Source organism: Orcinus orca, chromosome 2 (genome assembly GCF_937001465.1).
Source record: "Orcinus orca chromosome 2, mOrcOrc1.1, whole genome shotgun sequence".
Taxonomy (NCBI): Eukaryota; Metazoa; Chordata; class Mammalia; order Artiodactyla; family Delphinidae; genus Orcinus; species Orcinus orca.
This window is the reverse complement of record NC_064560.1, coordinates 108,306,726-108,328,594: the sequence shown is the minus strand read 5'-3', so window position 1 is coordinate 108,328,594 and position 21,869 is coordinate 108,306,726. Positions and strand designations below refer to the sequence as shown.

Below are 21,869 nucleotides of genomic sequence, written 5' to 3'. Positions count from 1 at the left end.
AAAACTAATATATGATGCCTATGACAATCTTTTTCTGCTATTGCTTCCACTGGTTCTTGCCCATGTTTCCTTGTCTCCTTGTATGCTTGGTTATCTTTGACTATGTGCTGGTCATTGTCCTTCAAAAATTAATTGTGGGGAGGCATAAGATGAAGGAGCATTCCTTAAAGGAACATTTGCATTGCTTCTGCCAAACACCTGAGGGATAATACCAGTCAGGGACCAATCTAAATTAAGTCGTGACTTAAGTTTCCCTTACATAGCTAGGCTGTGATCACAGTTTTGTAGAGAGTTTTGTTTCCTTTTTTTTCTCCTGTTCTGCTCAGTACCAAGATAACCTGCCCTGAAGTCCCTTCATATTTGACTGGGAGGTAGGCAATGAAAGGGGATCAGGAGTTAGTTCTGGTTCATCCTTCCCTCTCAGGTGTAGACATATGGAGTTCAGGCCTAACAAGGAAGGATCTCTTAAAAGACTTTACCTGTCCACATGTGGGTAGGCTCTGAGTCTTGATTTCTGTCCATCTCATCCCACAAGGCTGATAAAGAGAAACCTAAATTTCCTGGTATCAGCAAACATACTCAAGGCAAAAGTGGCTTTAGTTCTCTAGGTATTCTGCTAACCTCTCTTGGTTTAGGCTTTCTTCCAGAATTTGACTTACCAGATTCCACTATCTCCCCAGTTCTTCAAAGCTCTTAAGGTAGTGCTTTATATATCTTATCCAGCCTTTTCAGTTGTTTCCAAAAAGAGAACTGGTTTAAGTAATCTATCCCACCATTACCCAGATTCAAGGTATATTTCAAAGTAGAGTTAACAGGTCTTCCTGATGTATCAGATGTCAATGCACACAAAAAAAAGAGGAGTCAAAGATAATAACTAAGTTTTTAGTCTGAACAACTTGATGAAAAGTGGGATTATTTACTGAAATAAAGATGGCAAAGTGGGATAGGGTGGGTCATGTGTTAAAGAGTTTGGCCACAGACTTGTTAAGTTTGAGATGCTTTAGCTAGGTTTAAATTCTTATGGGGAGAGACAAAACTTTCTTTTAGTGTCATTTGCACCCATAACTACTTTAGAGCAGTGCTACATACATAGTGGGTATTCAACTAGCAAGGCATTCTCCACATTTAGCAGCATCTCTGGTCTCTACCCTTAGATACCAGTAGCAACCCCCTCCCCATTTTATGACATCAAAAAAATGTTTCTTGATATTGCAAAATCACTCCAACTGAGAACCACTAACTAAATCCTTCTTGAATTAAAGTTAATTTCTATACACTGTGCTATCACCATCCTTTCCATCACCGTCCACTCAACTGGACATATCAAAGATATATAAGATATATATGAGTTGATCCAAGCCAAAACTGTAGCCAAGCCCAATTCAGCATTTCCCAAAAGCTCCAGAGGACTGCAGTACTGAGAAAAACATAGGGTGAAGGAGTAAGTACAGGTTGGAGGCTACAAAACAGTTTCACCCTCACTCAAATAAGAACATCTCCAGGGACTTTCCTGGCTGTCCAGTGGTTAAGACTCCACGCTTCCACTACAGGGGGCATGGGTTCAATCCCTGGTCGGGGAACTAAGATCCCACATGCCACGCAGCGCAGCCAAAAAAAAAATTTTTTTTTAAACAAAAACAAAAGAACAAGGCCATCTCCAATTGTTACATGATCCTATGTAACATTATTTGCAAATTTTAAAGCATTTTTAAAAGAAAACTATTGCCAGTTCAACATCTTTTCATCAGATATAAAATGGTTAAAATTTTAAATCTCAAGCAGGAATTACTTAACAGCTCTTTTTTGTTGCTACTCCACACCCAAATCCCTGTTAACATAAACCCAGAAAAGAACTACTAATTCATTTGCAAGTCCTGGCATGTATGTACTTTATCTGTGCTCCCCTTTTATTTTTTTCACTCTAGCCAAATAGAAATCAAAACTCATATGGATAAATTAGGGCCTCTAAAATCAGATTCTGAACTATAACTCATTCAAATAAAGTTTAAACCCAAAATTATACAGCAAGAGCTTGTTTTAGGCAACATCCATGCATTTCATGATTCCTTTCCTTCATTAGGTTAAAACCTCTTTGTCTTACAGTTACTCCCCAATGTACCATATAAAAAAAAATACTTTTATGATCTCCTATAAAGTTCCTTAACTCAGCTTTAATATTGTTTTAAATATTATAATATAATCTCAAATACCTTAAAGATCACTTTGTTATTCAAAAGCCATTTTTATTTCTTTGAATTTCAGGCATCAAAAGATGTAATTAATTTGGACCCATGCTAATAAATTCCTACTTCCCATATAAGCTATGTATTTGTCAGACATACATCCTTCTATCTACATTCTATCAGTATCTGTGCACACCAATGTCCCTATTTGACTGTAAAATTATGACATCATTACAAAGCTGTTCTCAAAAAAAAAAAGAATATGTCTGTAATCTAAGCATAAAAAATGTTTATTTATGACTGTTTACTATTCATGTTTAACCTCTAGTACCATATCTAAAGCACATAAATTATACACACACACATACACACAACAGAAAAGGAGTAAGCATTCGTCAATTGGCACGACCAGAACTTCTCATGCACATGTCAAAACCTAGTCTTCCTCTTGTATCCCTGATGACACTACCACCACGTTTACCTCCCAAATTAGAAATCCAGGAGCTATCCTCAACTCCTTCCTCTCTCTCATGTCTCTACATACAGTTGATCAAGTCCTACACAGGCTACTTCACTTCTCCTTTTCTGTTTTTTCAACAGTTCAAAAATCCAAAACACAGAAATGTATACATTGAAAAGTCTCAATGAAAGTATTTATGCTATTCCCATCTTCCTCCCAGCCACAATTATTCACCTTTACTAGTTTCTTGGGTATCCTTCCAGTATTTCTATAGTTACCAAAAGATTGCATTACTATATACACTGTTCTGCACTTGCTTTTCTTACTTAACACATCCTGAAGATCTTTTCCTATTAGTTCATAGAGAGCTTCCTCATTTTCTGTATAGCTGCTTAGTATGCTATTGTGTGGATATGCCTGTTTATTACAGGTGGACATTATTGCTATTATAAACAACACTGCATTAATAAGTTTGTAGATGCATCATTTCACTTCATATAACTGTAGGATAAATTCCCTTAAGTAGGGTTGCTGAGACAAAGGTAAATACAACTGTAATTCTGATAGATACCAAACTGCCCTCATGTCTTTTTTTTTTTTTTTTTTTTTTTTTTTTTTTTTTGCGGTACGCGGGCCTCTCACTGTTGTGGCCTCTCCCGTTGCGGAGCACAGGCTCTAGACATGCAGGCTCAGCGGCCATGGCTCACGGGCCCAGCCGCTCCGCGGCATGTGGGATCTTCCCGGACCGGGGCACGAACCCGTGTTCCCTGCATTGGCAGGCGGACTCTCAACCACTGCGCCACCAGGGAAGGCCTGGTTTGTTTTTTTTTTAAGTGGGTATGTACCACACATCAGTGTTTTTCAAACTGTGGTCATAACCCATTAGCAGACTATGAAATAATTTTAATGGGTTAAAACCAACACTTTAAAAAATATCAGCATATATCAAATATAGTAAAGTCATGTTTCATGAATTTCTTCCAACCATACGCATGTGCACACATACACACAATACACAAACAACAATACATTTGTATGCTAACAATGTTAAATACACTTCTTACCATGGGTCACAATAAAAAATAATTTGGAAGCTACTTCCATAGTTGCTAAATGGGTTTGGAGAAGCTTTAAATTAACAAACAAAAGTATATAGTCAGGAAGGCTTCTTCAGTGAAAGACTTAACCATCTGAAGCATCATCTGGCTCCCTACTACCTCTCTAATCTCATCTATCACTTCCCCTTATTTATTCTGCTCTAGCCACACAGGTCTTAGTAACTATTCAAACAAGCCAAACATGTTCCCAGCTTAGGATCTTGGAGACGTTCTTTCCTCTGACTAGAAAGCACTTTACTTGGATAACTGCATGATTTACTCCCTCATTTCAGGACACCCAAAGAGAGAAGCTTTCTCTGACCACCTAAAATAGGAGCCACTTCCCACCATTCTATCCCCTTATCCAGTTTTACTCTTCATTGCACTCATTACCACCTGACATTTGTTTACTGTGCCCTCTCTCCCCCCACCCTGAATGACAGCTTCAAGAAAACAGACTTTGTCTTCTGTGTTGTTCATTACTGTAACACTAGAGATTAGAACAGTGCCTGGCACAGAACACTGTTAAGCTGAATAGGTTTTGACAAGCAAGGAAAAGGAAAAGGAAGAGCACATAGAGTTATGCCTAAGCATGGTGTAGTACAGAGAGGAAATACTACCTTGGTAATGTTAAGGAGTAAAGAATAAGGCTGAAGAAGCAGACTGTAATATGAAAAGATCTGAAAGCCAGAAAGTAGAGTTTGGACTTTATCCTGCAGACAATTGGGAGTCGTTCTATGTTTTGAGCAAACGGTGATCCATTCAAACATTTATTCAGCACAAGTTCAATTCACTTTGCTTGGCACAATGCAGAGTGCAAAGGTCAACAGTACATGTTCTCTCTTCAGACTGCTTAGGTTTAGCAGCAATGGGTTCAAAAAAATTTTTAGGAAAATTATTCTGGCAGCCATATGAAGAATGGATTGGAGGAAGGTGACTCTAAAGTTAGAAAGGGCAAATAACAGGCAATGCAGAATCCCAAAAACAGAGATCCAGGAGAGAAATCTAAAGAATCATGCTGACTGATGGATATACAAAATAAAGGAGAAACATGTATCACAGACAACTTTAAGATTTAAGCATGGGGACTTCCCTGGTGGCGCAGTGGTTAAGAATCCGTCTGCCAACGCAGGGGACACAGGTTCGATCCCTGGTCCGGAAAGATCCCACATGTCGCAGAGCAACTAAGGCTGCGCATCACAACTACTGAGCCTGCGCTCAGGAGCCCATGCTCCGCAACAAGAGAAGCCACTGCAATGAGAAGCCCGTGCACCGCAACAAAGAATAGCCCCTGCTTGCTGCAACTAGAGAAAGCCCATGCACAGCAACGAAGACCCAATGCCGCCAAAAATAAATAAAATAAATTAATTAAGCAAAAAAAAGATTTAAGTATGATGATAAAACAAAGAAAAACAGAGTAGGTGGAAAGTGGGTAATAATAAATCAAAAAGTGAAGGAAATTCCTTGAGCCTCTCAATGGAAGTATTCAGTAAACCACTGGAGATACAAACCTGGAGAGTACACACTGACGAACATATAAACATATAAAACATCCATGGAGAAGAGACAAAGAGAGGTGAGCAGAGGGCTAAGTACTGAGAAGAATAACGACCGTGGTTAAGAGGATCATGACACAACAACTAAAAGAAAAAAAATAAACGTAGTAGCCAGAAAATCAGGATGCACACTAACATGAAAAGCAAGGAAAGAAAGTTAAGAAGCCTAGGTGGAAGTCAACAGTAACACATATACACTAACTGAATAAAATCAGGATGAAGCCAATACCATTGGAAAAAAGGATGTCCTTTGAAGCAGCAGTCTGAATACGTCACATTCACATGTAATGTCATTACAAAACTGCAGTAAGTTAGGGAAGAAGTAGTAAAAGGGCTGAGGGCAGCAAGAGCTGAGGGCAGAAATTTTAACTAAGATCTTAAAATTTTTGAAATAAAAAAGAGAAATGAGGAAGATAGCTAGAAAGAACAGTAGCAATAGTTAATCAAAGTTTATTTTCTTCTCCCAAAATATGGAAGTCTGTATATACTTGAAGGTAAGGAGGAAAAACCCCTGGAGATAACCATCGAAGTGATCAGAGGAAAAGTTAAGTATAGCAGCAAGATTCCTCTTCCATTCAGTTTACAAAATAAGGTGAAAGAATAGAGATTTGTCATGGTGAAAACAAAACAAAAAAATGCAAGCTTGTATTCTATTTTCTTTTTCAATTAAGTAGAAGTCAATGGCACCTTCTGAAAGAGAGGAAGATATATGAGACAAAAGCAAAATATTAGATTAATAAAATGATTGCCAAGTAGCAAGCGTCCATTGGATCTGTCCAGCATAAATTTATAGTGGCCAAAAATTTTCATAATTACCCACCTTCCTCCACAAATACACTGTGACCTATGAGGAAGAACAGAGGAAATAGATGGGTAGGAAAATTTGACAACAGGAGCCCAGTAAAATATGAAAAAGTGACTGATGCAAGTTCAGGCTATATATAATGCACACAGGAATAAGCTAAGGGAGAGAAATTGAGGGTCCCTATGGAAAAAAAATAGATAAAGGAACATAGGTGGAGTAATCGCAAAGATCAGAGTTCACACGAGCCAGTTAGGATGTAAGAAATTTTTTAGATCATTCACTTACACACCATACTGTATGCTATGGTCTGAATATTTGTGTCTCCCCACCCCTCAATTTTATGTTGAACTCCTAATGCCCAAAGTGATGGTATTGGAAGTGAGGCCTTTGGAAGGTGATTAAGTCTTGAGGGCAGATCACGAATGAGATTAATGTTCTCATAAAAAGACCTGAGAGAAGTCCCTTTGCCCCTTCTACCATGTGAGGATACAAGAGAAAAGTCTGCAACCCGGAAGAGGGTCCTCACCAGAGCCCAATGATGCCAGCACGTTGATCTTAGACCTCCTAGACATGCTTTAATATTAAAAATGTTTTAATATTAAAATAAAATAGGACTCAAAATTGAGTAAATTCCACAGGTTCCTTAACTGCAATTCCAAAACCAAAAAACAGCTCTGAAACCCAAAATAATGCATTTGGCAGTGAAACCTTACCGAAACTGACATGAAGCTATTTATAGTCTTTATTTACCCCGTTTAGTGTAAACATTCATACATTTTGCTGCAGAAATAGTAACTTGTTTGAAGAAGGCTACTGCACTGGACTGTTGAAAGGTTACATAACACTACCTTAGCTATATCCAAAAAATTCTTAATTCCAAAACCTATTAGACCACAGGGTTTTAGTTGACTATGATCCTACAATAATTGCTAACATTTACTGAGCTATTAACCATGTGTCAGACACTGTTCTGATCACTTTATATGCAGTAACTCATTTAATCCTTCCAAGCACCATGAGGCAGTTATTATAATTATTCAAATTTTACAAAGGAGGAAAGTGCGGCACAGAGAGATTAAGCAAGTCACAGAGCCAGAGAGTGACTAAGCTGGGATGAATACAACATTTAAAATATTACACTTAAGGTGAAGAAAACATTAACAAAATATAGAACTGATTATAGTAGGGTGGTAGGAGTCAGTGATATTTTTCTCTATTCAATTAATGTATTACTTTTAGAATGGTAAAGATTCAAACACTTCATGTGTTCATTAAATACAGAACACTTCATGCACTTACAAATTCTCATTTATGTGCAATTCCTTAGTCAACTTGCATAAACTGCACAGTATAAAATCCAAACTCCTCAGCTTATGCTAATATTTTTAATTTTTTATTGAAATATAACACCTTAATATCTTTTTAATCACAAGCAATACACAATAATATTCATTGTAGAAGTAAGAAAATTTGTATAAGTAAAAAGAAAATAATCACCTATAAATTTACACTCAAAAATAACCACTTAACTGTTTGGCACATTTCCTTCCAGATGTCAATGTATGTTATTTAATCAAAATAAAATCATGTTTTTAAATTTACTTTTTTCACTTAACATACACCAAGACATAATTTCAAGTTTTTATTCTTCTAACCATCATTTTAATGGCTAGGCAGTACCCCACTTTAGGGATGTACCCTAACAATCACTGTGAAATATTTAAGTTGTTTATAATTCCACAGCATTGAGTCACCGGCTCTGGGAGTCAAACTGTTTGGAATCAAGTCCATGCTCTACATTACTAACTCTGCTACCTTGGGCAAGCTACCTAATTTCTCTATGCCTCAGTTTTCTCTTCTGAAAAATGGGGGATAATATAACCTACTACATTATTAATGTGGGGAGGAGGGTCAAATGTGTCAATATACAGCTTTTATTATCAACAATGCTGCAATTGGTATGTAAACAGCTACCAATTTATTGGCATATCTTTACTACCCCAAAATAAATTCATTTAAATAGGAATTTCCGCATCAGAAGGTATGCCTATTTTTCAGGCTTTGAATCTGCCAAATCACAGCTGGGTTTAAAACCTTCATCAAATAGCTCTCTCACTTAATACTCATTTCTCTTTATCCAAGAAAATGAAAACTATGATCCAGTTAAGCTAACCAGCTTGTTTCAATTAGCTTTTGCTCTTCCACTTTTGTACATGCAAACCTAGACGGATTTCATAAAATCTCAGTTTGTAGGGAACTTAACGAAACCTGGCCCAAATCCTCATTCAGCACATCATTTCCTCTACCCTTGAATCCCTAACTTTAACACTGCCAGTGGGAGGGGACAGCCTGCCACCCAAAAGAACACATTATATTTTTACTGTTTTGAGGAAATTTTTCTTGGAAGAATGCTGAAATCTGCCTCCTTCTAACTTCTACCCCTTGATCCTACTTCTTTCTAGTCAAATCAAACCTGATTTTTCTGTGTGACAGACCTCCAAATATTTAAATACTACTATCATTTCTTAGATGAGCTCCTTTTTTTGGGGCCAAACATCACAGTTTTTCAACTTTTCCTCCTTTCCATTTCCCCCATGATCAGAATTCTCTGGCTATGCTCTATAGTTCAGTGGTTTTTAAACCTGATTGTCTGTCACCTAAGGAATGTGAGAAAAACAGAGTGGCCCAGTTCCTATTTTACTTAAGCTTGGGCCTCATGGTTTTTTTAATTAGCTCTCCAGGTGATTCTGATACAAAGTTTGAGAACTGACTGATGCAAGGTCCCACTTACAATATGATATATCATATGCTACCTGAAAATCTGACATAATACCCCAGGTATAACACAACTAGTAAAAAGTAAAGTGGGGCTAACACCTTGCTCTTTCTATATGCTGTTCTACCAACTTCAAAATGACATTTACTTTTAAAAAAATTATAAGTGTTGATTCTTATTAAATGTACAGTTAAAATGATCAAGTCTTTTCCACACTATTTGTGCATTAGCATCTTGGGCCCTAACTGCCAACCTTTATAATCATTCCCATTAAAAGGTAAGAGAACTCGGGCTAAGAGTTTAGATTTCTATTTCTAGAAATCTAGATCAATGGCCCTGCATGTGGATTTACCTTCAGTGGAGAAATCACTTCATGCTTAAGCCTCTACACTTACATTATGGACATACTCAGCCCAAATAAAAGTGCACTAGCCCACCAACGACTGAAATGACAGTTGACTGCACCAAAGCATCTCCTCTGTGCAGAGCACTGTTGTCAACATTATGAGGTAACACACTAATACTAATAAATTGACCTTCTAGAGAGCATGATGGAACAAACATCTTCAGAAAAAGTTAAGTATAATACTAATTATCGTTGTCCCAAGGTAGACACGTTAGTGCTGTAGAAACATATGATTACTAGTTGGAAAGCTCTGGAACCAAAGAAATGATTCATTAGAAAACTAAGTTGCCCTGAACGCTAAGGTTTTGTTTCAGTTTGTTTTTTAGCAATTGCAGAGAAGAGATGGAGCCCATCCACACTCAAGCTGCTTGCAAAAGGGCACTGCACCCTCAAAATTAATTCATGAGTCAAAATTTCTTGCAATGACTTCTGAATCCCTAACGATTTGTTTGCTTTACTTGTTACTATTTCTAACTTGAGGTACTCAAGGGCCAAAAAAAAAAGTCCATTCTATGGACAATGAGGCCCATTATAAATATATCTTAGAGTTGAGGGTAGGGGGGACAAACCAAGATCCAATCTATTTATTTTCATTTGAATAGCAAACATCAAAAATATACCTGGCATTTTCTAACAATTACATGAAGAATGACCAGATGCTTCCTGTTGATGGAACAGAACTACAGACTGACAGAATCAGACTAAAGTTCACAAAACAACTAAAAGTGGATTTAGCTTCATTTCAAAACCATTAAACCAAAGTAAGTATGGCCTTAAATTTTCACACATCTACAATTTAATTGCCCCCCAACCTAGAAAACCCAGATTGATTCAAAGAGATAGACAATTCGAACTCTAAGTTACAGACAGTTAACTCTAAGTTTGTATACACACTACAATACAAAAGCACTGTTTCACCAAAGGTTTCACTGCAGGATTCCTTTTAAATCTGGCACTCCTATATTGCTTTGAAAGTGTCCTATCTTCAAAAATTACATTTACATACAAGTTTTCACAAGCAAATCTAACACGGAATTCATGGTTTACTTGGTACATCATTAAAAATAAGTTGTGGAATTAAAAATTAAGTTTAATCACTTAAAATTTTTTCAAATGTTCTAAATCCCAAACTGAAAAAAAGTTGGAGTCCAAGAAAAAAGCACAGGAATCAACCTTCTTATCCATATTTTTAAAGTGTGTCTTGTATAATAACATCCTGATTTGACTTGTGAGACGATAGAAACGACACATTTTTTAGTTTTTTAAAAAAGGCATGAGCATACAGTGTTTTCCAGTGGTTACATGGTGTGACACCACATCACACTGAATGCAGAAGTAGGTTTAAGAATCTAGCTATCTTCTGTTAAACCTGACATTAAAGACTTGCAGCAATGCAAAACAATGTCACTCTTGCCTAAAAGGTCACTGATGTGAACATGCAATGGATTTTTCTTTTGTTATTTTTGGAAAAATAAATACTTCAAAAGAGAGAAAAGAAAAAAGATAAAGCCGTCTTTAGTTTCCTTAAATTCAAAATCTGAGCCTGAAAGTGGAAGTGTCAAGGTCGATGGTTACAAGTCAATGAGAAGAAATTTAAAGTAAGCTGGCTGGGTCTATGTGTGAGATAAATATCTGCAAAAAGAACTTTTGAACACGAATTTCTGCATAATAAACTATGGTGCTTCTTTAATTCTGGGATGGCAAACTACTGTACAAGGATCATTTACTCACTACATCAAACCATTTTCCAAATAAAAACTACTTCAGAAAGTAACTTGCCTGAATCGAGACAGCAAATCAGTGTCCAGAGACAGCACTTAAAATATTTCCATATTACCAAGCCCCCTTCAGAAGTACTGTGGTCTCTGCCCCTCCTTTGAACAGATGTCTGTTCGCCAGAGTCCAATCAGCTTTAAAGCAACAGTCTGTGTACTGAAAACAGGCTTCAAGTGGGAAAACACACACAAAGCAGGCCTATATCGTTCCTTTGGTTTCAGTTTTCACGATGCACTCTTGAGGCTAGGCACGCTGGTTCAACACGGTAGGAGAGTTTCAACGAAACACACTAAATACACACTGATTAACTGTGCCCAGGCAGAAATGACCTGGCAAAATTCCCAACTTCTTCCCCGAGGCCCTGCACCCGCAGATCCCGGCGGCTAAGTCCCAAGAACAGAAGTGCCCCAGCATCCTGAGCGGCTGGCTTCGTCCCCTCAGAGACTCGAGTCCCCAAGGCTGAGGCAGTCGACGGCGCGGCCCAGCGCAGGACCGGCCAGGCGCTCCCGTTAACCCTGTCCGGGCCGGCCGCTCCCGCCGCGGCCCATGCGCCACCCGGCCCCGCGGGCCCAGCAGCACAGCTCACCCGAAGCCGGCCGCCCCCGCCGTCCCTTCCCCGCTCCGGCGAGCCAGGCGGTGCGATCAGGCCGCCCAGACAAAGAGAGCGGCGGCTCCCGGGGCGGCGGGCGCCAAGGCCGTGCCGCGCCTGCCTGCCTGTCTCCCTCCCTCCCTCGCCCGCCTCCCGCAGAGCCCCCAAAGCCCCGGCCCGACCCCATTCCGCCCCGGGGCGGCCGCTCGGGACCGGCCGGGCTATGAGCCGCGGGGAGGCCGCAGCTCGCCAGGGCCGAGGAGGGGGCGGCGGCCGCCACCATGTCTGCCCGCCCCTCCCAGAGCGGGGTGCGAGCGGACAAAGCGCGCCAGCAGCGCGGGCGGAGCGGGGGCCCAGGCCGACCCCGCCGACCCCCGCGGAATAAGCGGGGCCAAGAGCCCCGGAAACCCGGCGCCTTAATGCAATAAACAGGAAATCGCGGGGATGATCTGGGTTCCGGGGGAAGTGGAATTATTTTTTACCAGCGAAGAGATCAACTTCCACATCCGGTGGTAACAGGGCCCTACACAGACCCGCACTGACCTGGAAAAGCTTCGGGAGCGGCGGCCGGGGAGCAGCAGGAGGTGGTTCGGGGACCCGAGGCGCCTCGTACCCGGCCGGGCTGACGCGGCCCAGCTAAACACAAAGCGCTTCAGCTGCACAAGGCGCTATTTTCCGAAAATGCCGCGTCTGGTCGGCGCCCAAAATCCCCACCGAAAAGTCCCCCGTGCTGCGCGCGGAGGGACACATGGTGTGCGAGTGAGTCAAAGCTCCCAGCATCCCTCCCGTACCCGGCCCTCGTCAGCCCCTCTTCTGAGCCTTTCCGCCCCTGCCCTGGTCAGCAGATCCCTCTCCCACCCACTCTCCGATCCCATTCCGGCGGGAGGAAGGGGGCGAGACGGCCTGGTTTTTCTTTTTAACAAAGGGGAGGAAAATATGCCATCTCTAGAACTTGAGCCACACAAAGAAAGCGGCGGAATGATCCGTTGTCGGCGACCGCAAGTCCCGGCTCGCCCGGCGCCTGCGCGGCACGGGGGTAGGAGCTGCGGCCGGCCATGTGCGCGGCGGGGCTGCAGGCCGGCCGCCTAGCCTTCCCGCCACTTTCTGCGGGGCTAGTAGTGGGAGGCTGAAGTGCGTGTGCTAACGTTATGTCTTCGGCATGAAAGCTGAGAGATGGGGAATCCTGCCTCCTTTCAGGTTAAGCTGAGACATCTAGCAGAGTCCTGGGAGACGGAAGGGCAGTGAAAAAGCTAGGATTTAACTTGAAGCCGCCCTAGATTCCACTAGGCTGACTGGGACAGGAGTCGCTGTTGAGGTACAAGGGGAGGAACTACGGATGTTATTTCTCCACTTCACCTAAACTGAGCAAGTCAAGTTCGTGACGAAAACGTACATATTCCTGTAGCCACCCCCGCCTTTTTTTTTTTCTTAAACATTCTTTTGATGCCTTATACTTCGTAGACCTTTCGTAACTGCTCGCCGAATTCCCTTGGATTACTGTCACCTCAGAGGTAGAAGTCTTGTTTTTCCGTGGCTGGAATGTCAAGATTTTTGTTGTGTTGTATTTTATTAAGAAAGCAGCAAAAGTTTATTTGTGGATGGTGATTTACAAAGTTAGAGTCTTAGGAGTTTAAATTACTTGTGATGATTTTGCTAGAATACCCACCACACTGGTAATGTTTTTAACAGATGAGCCTGGGAATGACTTTTCCAACCTTCTAACCGTACAATTTTTGGCTTCCTATATTTAGGAATTGGGAATATGTGAGAGAGCGCCAAGATTTTAATCTAGAAGAGTTTACAAACAAATGAAATAACATGTTGTCTACAGATTTTGGGTGGCCTCAGATAAACAGTCTTTCTCCACTTACCCTTTTGTGTTATTGATGTAGAGATTTGTAAAGTCTTTGTGTAACTTATTAAAGCGTTGTGCCTAAAATAGAAACAAAGTGAATGGCATAGGAGCCTGTATTCTATTTTTCTTTCAATTTAATATTTTCAGTGCTTCTTTCGATAGTCACATGCTTCTCTTTAACATTGAGTTTATCTGAGTAAACATTCAGCTAATGGTTGTTGTAGAATCCTTGCCCTCATTAATCTTATGCTGTAGAATGCAGACAAGTAGGCATCATCAGTAGTATAATGAGGGTAAACTGCTGAATGCTGTGAAATTTGTTATAGGAGGAATCCCTTACTTACCTGTCAGGGAGGCATGGAATGGGACTGGAGAAGCAATCAGCTTTAATAAGGGAGTCGGGGAAGAACCTTCCAGACAGGTGAAGCAACAAATGCAAAGGTTAAAAGGAAAACTCTGGAGAAATTGTTGGGCAAAGAAGATAATGCTTTTTCAGGAATGCCTAAAGATGTGTCTGAAGAGGTCTAGTCATAAAGGCCTTGAATGCCATTTGCAGAAATTAGCTTTTGAGAGCTAAGAGGATGGCATTGAAAGATTTTAAGTAGAAGCATAATCAGATTGGATTTGTATTTTAGACAGATCACTGTCATGCAAAAGTCAGAGGCAAAGAAAACAGTTTGGAGAAAACAGCAATCTATGAGAGAGTAATGACTTGGACTGAGATAGTGGCAAACAGGAGTGAAGAATATGACCAAAGATGTTGAGAGCTTGGTGATTTGGTTGACTGGATACGGAATGACTGAAAAGATGTCAAAGATGACTCCCAAGTGTGTTGAGGGAGCATTTAGGAGGATGTCTTCACTGAGATTGTATGTCTAGTAGGCACTTAGGTATTCTTTCATGTAAGTTGTCTCGAGAGCAACTGTCACTGGCACTGTTCTACACATTAGAACAGATTAAGCAGGAACAAGACCAACAAGGTTCCAGCTCCTGTTTCCGTGGAGGGAACAGACTATAAACAAGTTTTATAAAAGAAGAGGAAAGGTAATATCACATAATATCCTTTATGAAGAGAATAAAAGGGTATTTGGATGAAGCATTTCTCTGGGAAGAGAGAGCAGGCATAATTTGGAGATTGTTCAGAAATGGCCTCTCTGGGAGTTTCCTGGTGGCCTAGTGGTTAGGATTCTGGGCTTTCACTGCTGTGACCCAGGTTCAGTCCCTGGTTGGGGAACTGAGATCTGGCAAGCCGTGTGGCACAGCCAGAAAAAAAAGTGGCCTCTCTGAGAAGGTATTCTTTGAGCTAAGACCTGAATGGGAATAAGTTGAGGGCAGTGTTCAAGACCAAAGGGAATAGTAAGGCAAAATCTTTGGTGAGAAAGCAAGAAAGGCAATGTGGCTAAAGTCTAGAGAGCAAAGAAAGGAATGGCAGAAGATGAAGTCTGCAGCCTTGGTAAGTTTCAGAGCTCTAGAAGCCACTGAAGGGTTTTAAGGTATGGAGTAACATGGATAGTAACAGTAGAGATAAAGTGGATGCATTGAAGATATATTTTGTGATTAGACCCGACCTATATTGCTAATGAATCAAACAGGGAAAGGGAAAAATCAAGAGTGATTCCTAGGTTTGGGGCATGATTGTCTAGGCCAACACTGTCCAATATAAATATAACACAAGCCACATATGTAATTTTACAGTAGCCACATTAAAAAAGTGAAAGAAAACAAAAAGAAATTTAAAAAATCTTATTTGACCCGATATATCCAAAATAGTATCATTTCATATGTGATCAGTATTTAAAAGTATTAAATATTTTGCATTCTTTTTCTCATTACCAAGTAAGTGTTCAAAATCTGGTTGTTCTTTACATTTATAGCATATCACAATAATTGATTTCATAAAATTTACAGCTGAAAAAGTAGATTCACATACTCGAATCATTCCAAACATATTTCAAAAGTTTTGCAGTAATTGAATTATGTATAAGATTTTTTATTTTAAATTAAAGTTAAGATTAAAATTTTACTTACTAAATTAGCCACATTTCAACTGCTCCATGGCCACTTGTGGCTAGTTGCTACTATATTGGACAGTGCAGGTCTACGAGAATAAAGAATAGTGGAAAATCAGACCAAAAAAGTTGTGTGGAACCAGCCTGGAAGGCCTTTGATGCCATGTTAAAGGATTGGGATCTTACCCTTTAAGACAGAGGGAACAGTGGGTCGTTTTTAAGCTAAGGAGTGACACAGCGTTGTGCTTAAGGCTAGAAAAAGTCCAGTAGGCGACCAACTGATGACTCAGGACCAAGACTAACCCTTCAGTAGAGTCTCCACATTCTAGGACCTACCTCAGCCCTTCAAATTCAGAAGTCTGATTTTTGTCAGTGCGCTAGAGCAGTGCTACCGAAAGTATGGGCCACGGGCCACCGCCGATCTGTAAACCCTTTGTTATTGGTCCAAGGCATTTACAGAAATCGAGAGTAAGAATTTAGAAACTTTTATAGCAATTAGTGTTACACTAATTTTATGTTTATGGTTCTAATAAAAATTGGGGGCTTGTATTGTTGTATCTTGTATATGCCTTTGTTTTATTTCCCTTCTCTAGTTAATTTATTTTTATATTTTATAGAAATGTCTATGATCTTTCACCACATATTATTTTTGCTTTTGTTTTTGTTTTTGTTTTTGCGGTACACGGGCCTCCCACTGTTATGGCCTCTCCCGTTGCGGAGCGCAGGCTCAGCGGCCATGGCTCACGGGCCCAGCCGCTCCGCGGCATGTGGGATCTTCCCAGACCGGGGCACGAACCCGTGTCCCCTGCATCGGCAGGCGGACTCTCAACCACTGCGCCACCAGGGAAGCCCACCACAGATTATTTTTGAAGCACTGCTCTAGAGACACTCTGATGAAGGGAGTCAGAAGGACCAAGTTCCCAGAAGACTAATCTAAACCCAGTGCCTTTTTTTTTTTTTTTAACTTTATAGTGAGAACTATAATGGCTAAGAGGGGAATGGACATCTACTCAGTTTCTCCCACTATAACGAAATGGCAGGCTACATGGAAATAACCAAATTTATAATGGTTACCACTTATTAAATGTTCCTGTTTGCCAGCCACTATGCGAAACCTGTTACATATTATTGTCTCATTTAACCCTCATAACAACTCTTAAAATAGGTATTATTAGCCCCATTTTTCCAAAGAGGATACTGAGGCTAAAACAGTTTAAATAACTTGCGTAAAGTCACCAAGCTGGTAAATGTTAGAGACAGGATTCCAATACAGGTCTCTTTTCAAAGCTGTTGTCCCTAATCACTTTTTTTGACATTATATTCCAAGTATCTAGCAGATTCCATGGCACAATAACTCTACATTGGTTTAGAGAGAATGTGCAAAGTTGACTGCATTACCTCCCAGAGGGTCATTAGTGAATTTGGGGTTCTGCAGAGTAAGAGGAGTTTGTGGTATTCTAATAGCATCCAACAAATGCATTCATTTCTACAATAGAAATATGTCTGTTTTGCTGCCATTCAGAATTTATAGACTCCCACAAATCAGTAAAAAATAGAGACAACCCAACAGAAAAATTGGTAAGATTTAAAGTCACTTCACAAAAGAGGATATCTAAATGGCCAATAAACATGTAAAGGTGCTCGACTTCTGTAATCATTAGGGAAATGCAAATTGACATCACAATGAGATACTGTGGCACACCCACAATAATGGCTAAAATGGAAAACAAAATGTCAAGTATTGGAACAAATGAAACTGTACACTGTTGGTGGGAATGTATATTGGTATAGCCATTTTGGAAAATTCACAGTTCAAGAAAACACATGAAACCAAACTAGATTTAGGGATACAGGTTTAGGTAGTAAAATCTATGAAGAAAAGAAAGGAAATGATTAGCTTTGGGTGGGGGAGTAATGCTTGGGAGGGTATGTAGGGGTGCTTCTGCAGTGCTAGCAGCGTTCTGTTTCTTGACGTGAGTGGGGGTTGCATAGATGTTCACTTTGTGATTCATTGAGCTGTCAGTTTTGAGGTGGATGACTTTTCAGTATATGTATTATATATTTCATGGTTTTAAAATTTTTGCTGAAGTTAACAAGTTAGAAAAAATATCCCATGCTGTATACAGACTACCAACTATTACCTTACTGAGCCAAGCGTTACGGATGTGAAAGATAAGGCAGGCTTGAATTCTGAGGTTGGCAGTGGTGAAGGAGAGGAGAGACAGATGCAAAAAAATACTGCAAAACTTGAGGCAGTATGAGATGGTGAAAGAGCAGAGCAATTGGAGTGAGGAGTCCCAAGTTCAGGACTTAACTGGTTTTTCATCTAGACTAACCACTCTCTAGCTAATGACCTGGGCGTATCTCCTAACTTGCCTTAATATCATTTTTCCCACCTGGGGCTCAGGGGAGTTTGATAAAACGTACATTTTTGTTTTGTTTATAACACTTCGTAAGCTATTAAAATGTCATATAAAATTTTTACTGATGTTCAATTGGATGTGATGGGAAAGGGGGAAGGAGTTAGGATGATTGATATTTTGAGTCTGAGTGATGGAGGTTATGGTGATAGCGTGAACTTAATGATTTGGAGAAAGATTTTATTTAAACTCTATTTTATACATGTTGAGTTTAAGATCATGCCAGAACATCAAGGTGGAATTTTCAAACAGATTTAGAACCTAAGTTTTGCTACTCTGAAAAAAGTGTCAGAATTGGTGATAGAAATTAGAAATTACCCACATAAGGGTAATAATTAAAGCCATGGGCGTGAATACGATCATTGGAAGAGAATATAGAAAAACAGTACTGAGGACAAAGAAGGAGAGAGGTAAAGGAAAAAGAGGAAATCCGCACTTACTGAGCACCTGTTGAACTGTGTGCCAGCTGTTCTCTATTTGTTATCTCGTTTATTCCCCTCAAATTCCAGGGTAGCCAGTTGAGCTTCATTTGGTAGACTGACTTTGTAGACTCACAGTAAGGTAAAGAACCAGCATTTAAAAGCAGCTTGACTCCAGCTTGTATGGTGCAATACACCATGCCTGTAGAGCCAAGTATCCAAGTCCATGGGGAGAATTTGAGTCAAGGAAAGATATGCCCTGAGAAAAGACCATTGGATTTTTGTGATTTGCGACCAAGGGTTTCTGGAGCATAAAGCAGTGCCTGTACTGTCATATTTGTTGTGCTTCTGTGAGCATGGTTAATCCAGACAAACATTCGTGTTCTAGACCTCTGGCAATAAGAAAAAAGTCAAGGTGGTAACTGTGAAAACTAGTATAATGAAAACAAAGTCAGTTATTAAAGCCTAGCTAGATACTTTTTTGCCAAGTGCATTAAATCATGCCAAAGCATGAAAGAAATGGGAATAACTCATACGTGATTCATTGTTGTTTGCTGCTTTGTTCGCATACTGCCAAGAACCATCTCGCATATCACCAATGGTATGGGTCCTTCACATTGGAAAATGCTGAAATGTTATATAATAGTGTTCACTGTTCACAGGGCATTTTCAGTCACCTGAAATTTTAAGGGAAAAGATCAAGATGGCTTTGCCAGCCAAGGACATTATAACTTAGAATGAAAGATAATTTTGCTGGTGATAAACACTTGCCTTTTGGAAAGCAGCAATATCTCCTCAAAATTTAGAGTAATCCACTGTATCTACGAGGAAGACTTTTCCTTACTAGGTTTACTAAAACTATTTACTCTTAGAATAGCATCTTAACATTAAAAAAAAGTAAAAGAAGAATGTTCCGCCACAATACAATTACCGGTTTCTTACTGTGTGTTTTTAGATTTACAGATGAATAATGTGTGCATTTTTGGAAAACAGACTGTTGAGGAATTTTAACTTGATTGCAGGAGCATGATGTCTTCTGTCTTTATCTACTCCCTCTTTCCAAGTTCTAGAGAAGACCTCCAATAAGCAAGTGAAACTCTTTGGCATAGTCACTGATCTCAGAATCGCTTAGGAGCACCGAGAACTTTGATTTCCAGGAATTGGTTAGGCACAGCCACTTCACTCAACCTTATATTTTACACCCCAGAGTACAGGTTGCATTTGGGCAACCTGATTTTCTTTCTTTCTGTTTTAAGGCAGTGGGCAGTTAATAATTGTTGGTTGGTTACAGCCTCCAGCCAGATTTGTTAAAATAGATAATCCACCCACAGGTGCAAAAAACTTTTTAAACATCATCACTGTCTTCCATCTATACATTTCCCACCCCCAAGGTAACCTCTGCTCTTACTTTCTTGTGTATTTTTCAAGAGTTTTTCTTCATGCTTATACGTGTAATTATTTTCATGCCTTTACATGTTATTTTTCCCCATTTTTATATAAAAGGGAGGATACCGTATACAATATTCTGCACTTTGCACTTAGACATCTTGGGCTTTTCCGTATAAATGCATAAAATGCATCCTTTTTTCTTACCCCTGCAGATTATTTAACCAGTCATTGTCCAATTGAAGAACATGAGTTTCTTTTTTCTTTTTTTTTTTGGCTGTGTTAGGTCTTCATTGCTGCATACAGGCTTTCTCTAGTTGCATTACGTGGGCTTCTCATTGCAGTGACTTCTCTTACTGTGGAGCACGGGCTCTAGGAGCACAGGCTTCAGTAGTTGTGGCCCGCAGGCTCAGCAGTTGTGGCGCATGGGCTTAGTTGCTCCATGGCATGTGGCATCTTCCCGGACCAGGGATCAAAGCCATGTCCCTGCATTGGCAGGTGGATTCTTAACCACTGCGCAACCAGGGAAGTCCAGAACGTGAGTTTCTAATCTTTTATATTCTAATTAGTGCTTGGATGGGTATCGTTGTACACACATCTTTTCTTATATATTTAAGCATGTCTCATCTCAGTTCCCAGACTGGAATTACTCTGCAAAAGGGCGTATGTGTATTTTTAATTTTAATAGGTACTGCCATATTGCCCTCCATGTACCAAATGTTTCTCCACAGCATTGCTGATAGACTAGAGTATTACCAAATTTTTGGATATTTCCCTGTGAACTTTTGAAGGGTAGATTATTTCAAGTCCTACCTAATATTTTCAGGACCAGTAACAGAATCATTTGGTTAAACTGGGGGAAATGAGATTTGGTTTACACAGTTTGTTCAGGACACAAATTATTTGCTGCAGATCCTGCAGCTACACACCCACGACTAGTAAAAACATGGCTGCTTATGCAGTGGAAGCAGCCAGCAAAAACCTGGAAAAGTGCCAAGAATGACTACAAACAGCTCCACCTACTCTTTTTGTGTGTGTGTGGCAAATTTGCAAGCTTAGCAGTATCTAAAAAGATCCTTCAGCCTTTGTTTGAATTACAGAGAATCAACCTGGTAAGAGGGAGGGAGTTACTCATTTCATGGAAAATTCCCCTGATATGATAGGAGCTGAAAATGATTTTTATTTAATTTTGCTTCAGTGCTGAAGTGGCACAGGGAGGGAGAAAATAGAGCTGTTAGGCTGTGGGGTCCACCTGCACTGGGGTTTATGTTAGAGTGTGAAGAAAGATTTCCAGGAATGATAATCTCAGTTACTTGGAGCCGAGGTAATTTACAGAGGAAAAAACAGAGTTCAATGTGGTATGCTAGCTTACTGGCTTTTCAGACTTTTTTTGTTTTTGTAACATTTTTCTAAATTGAAGTATAGTTGATTTACAATGTGTCAGGTATACAGCAAAGTGATTCAGTTATATATATGTGTATATATATATATATATATATATATATATTCTTTTTCAGATTCTTTTCCATTATAGGTTATTACAAGATATTGAATATAGTTCCCTGTTCTATACATTAGGTCCTTGTTGGCACTTCTAAATCATTTTACAAATTTGTAGGCTTGTTATGGACTGAATGTTTGTGTCTCCCCCTCTCCCCCCAAAATATTCATAACTCCTAACCCTTAATGTGATAGTATTTGGAGATGGTGCCTTTGTAAGGTAATTGAGGTTAAATTAGGTCATGATAGTGGGGCCCTTATAATGGGATTTTGGCCTTATAAGAAGAGGATGAGAGAGATCTTTTCCAGCTGGAGCTCAGAAGCACAGAGGAAAGGCCATGTGAGGACCCAGTGAGGAGGCCATCTGCAAGCCTGGAATAGAGCTTCCTACCAGGAACTGAAATGGCCAGCACCTTAGTTTTGGACTTCCCAGCCTCTGGAACTGTGAGGAATAAATTTCTGTTGTTTAAACCACCTACTCTATGGTAGTTTGTTATGGCAGCCGAAGTTGACTAAGTGTATTTTTAGTTTTCCACAGATTCATAAAGGTCCATCCAAAAAAAATTGTGATGATTATTAAGTGTCACGTCTTTTGTCAAATTAACTACAACCAACATATTGTCTGTGTAGTT

General features: G+C 39.9%; 2 protein-coding genes across 10 annotated transcripts in view; one reads left to right on the top strand and one right to left on the bottom strand.

The window, feature by feature from the left end:
* The window catches only part of GABPB1 (GA binding protein transcription factor subunit beta 1), a 79,630-nt gene extending 67,298 nt beyond the window's left edge, over nucleotides 1-12,332 (bottom strand). For 2 of the 8 annotated variants that reach the window (XM_004281282.4, XM_004281283.4), the window contains exon 1: nucleotides 12,192-12,332. The gene's annotated coding sequence lies outside the window, so the exon portion shown is untranslated. Of the gene's footprint in view, nucleotides 1-12,130; nucleotides 12,154-12,191 lie in introns of those variants that run through there. The other 6 variants (XM_049706074.1, XM_049706076.1, XM_049706073.1 and 3 more) reach the window with 4 other exon arrangements.
* USP8 (ubiquitin specific peptidase 8) overlaps nucleotides 12,269-21,869 on the top strand; it is a 99,916-nt gene continuing 90,315 nt past the window's right edge. The window contains exon 1 of one of the 2 annotated variants that reach the window (XM_049706052.1): nucleotides 12,269-12,407. The gene's annotated coding sequence lies outside the window, so the exon portion shown is untranslated. Of the gene's footprint in view, nucleotides 12,408-12,980; nucleotides 13,160-21,869 lie in introns of those variants that run through there. The other variant, XM_049706051.1, reaches the window with a different exon arrangement.